We start from the raw sequence: 2,124 nt of genomic DNA on the forward strand, positions 1-2,124 counted from the left end.
CAATTTGTTCCCTTCCCAAAAGTTTAACTCTGATAGGAGGTTGGTCTCATAGTCTGTTGGATCTTTTTTGGGATGTCCCTTAGCTAGGATAGTATCTTCGGACAAAAAGAACAAAGACCCTGGTGGCAAGCCAAGTGTCCCATCACTCCACTGGAGGGAAAATGACCTCTCTAAGCTCTGCTCGCCTGCCAGGTGGAGACAGCAGGAACTCTTGTTTTTGCTACCCAAAGGCTCCCTCTCGCAGCCATGGCTACTTTACCCCATCATCCTCAGATCCACTAAGGGAGCTTCTAGCCAAATAAAGCCATCTGTGATGCTGGGGCTCTGGGCTTGGCTGAAACATCCTCTTAGTGCTTTGTTGCAAACTGGTCATTGCCAGGTGCCCAGATTGGACCTCTGTTTAAATGGGGGATTTCAAGACTAGATAGCATGGCTCATTTCAGTTCATTGCATGAAGGAGTTACACTAGTCCAAGTTCAAATGGACCCCAAATGGCTCCATGATAGGAGCTGTGAGGTTTATAAACTTGTGGCAAGGGACGGAGGGACATTTTCTACTCATTGCAAGGAAAATCCTCACTTAAGCTGGGGTGAGCCACAAGCACTTAATATCCAGGGACCTCCAGTGCGTCCATCTTAGCCAGTCTCATCTCTAAGAGGAACTGGCTTATGTTCTTGTACTGAACACTGAATCACTTCTCTTTCTGCCAGATGCTCCATTCCAATGTCTCCGCAGGTAACGCCTTTGCTGGTTTCTTTTCATCATAACCGGTCAGCATCGCTTAGATCAGTGCATTGTGTCTTCCTGTTGAGTTCTTATTTGGCTCTGAGCCTCTCTCCAGCAAAAAGCAACCCATCACCCTTACGTGCATCAGCAAAGGGGTCCAAAGGGCGGGGGTTCTTGGAAAATCCGAGGAAAGCAGGGGGTGGGAGTGGATGGAGTGTTAGGAAGCCAGGGGGAGGCTGCCGAGTCATTGGGCAGATTTTGCATTCTTTCTCAGCATCCACCAGTGTAAAAATGAATTTGTCTCCAAGCATTTCCCAAAGGTTCCCAGTGAGGTCGCTTTTTTTTGTTGTTGTTTTGTTTTTTGTTTTTGTTTTTTTTTGACTAGCAAATATTTTATTGGTAAATACATGGTTTCAATGACAGTAATAATAAAATCGCTCAAATAGGAGACAATAATCAAGTCAAAAGAATAAGTACTTGTTAATCATCAGAAAATCTGTGGCCATTGGGGCTGTCACGTAGAAATCCAAACTCACTCAGAGGCCAAATCTTAAAGAAGATACGTTCTCTTATTAATCCATAGGGAATAGGCCCATAGTACCTAGAATCTGTAGAATTCTGTAGATTATCACCTTCTAACCAAACATGACCCATTGGCGCATAACTATGGCTTTTAAAGAAATCTGATGAACTATTGGTGAGGATTTTGTCTCCTTCCAAACCAATTACTCTTTTACAAATATTTGATTTTGGATCACTCGGGCTTTTTGCAATCACAATGTCACCTCTTTGGATACCATAAAAATGTCGACTAAGATTTTCTGCAAAAACAATATCTGAATTTTGAATTGTAGGCTCCATTGATGGTCCAGAACACATGACAACACCACCAACGTATTCAAAAGCACAATGAGCTATACAGCCGTACTGAATAGTATAGCCAACAACTCAAAAGGTTTTTCCCAAAACACCACGAAGCATAGTTCTATGTAGATTCTGCCACCATTGCCCACAGGTAATAAAACATTCACTTTTCAGGGTAGTTGCAGGGCCTCCAGAAACACACACCTAAAGCATGTCTCAAAGCATACATGGATGATCCATTAGGATTCCTGGGGCCTGAAGTCCGCCAGTCATTAGGTGACGTGAGGTCGATTTTTGCTTTGTTTTGTGTTATTAAGCACCAGAAGCAACTCTGGGATTTGCACGTGTGGTGTGTTTCAACCCAGTGTACTTATTATCCTTACTGATACTCAAATTGTCCCCTTTCTGGCTAGCGGAAGCTTCTTTAAATTGGCTCCGGAGTCGTTTGACCCAAAGCTGGCAGTCGTTGAGAGCTTCCTTGCTATCTGGTGGGACCGGAAATTTCGGACTCACCTTGTACCTTATCTGCCTCAT

General features: G+C 43.7%; 1 pseudogene; it reads right to left on the reverse strand.

Moving 5' to 3' along the window:
• Positions 1 to 1,102: 1,102 nt before the first annotated feature.
• LOC143666462 (mitochondrial inner membrane protease subunit 1 pseudogene) lies at positions 1,103 to 1,864 on the reverse strand (annotated as a pseudogene).
• Between the last annotated feature and the right edge of the window lie 260 nt (positions 1,865 to 2,124).

This window comes from Tamandua tetradactyla, chromosome 23 (genome assembly GCF_023851605.1).
Source record: "Tamandua tetradactyla isolate mTamTet1 chromosome 23, mTamTet1.pri, whole genome shotgun sequence".
Classification (NCBI taxonomy): domain Eukaryota; kingdom Metazoa; phylum Chordata; class Mammalia; order Pilosa; family Myrmecophagidae; genus Tamandua; species Tamandua tetradactyla.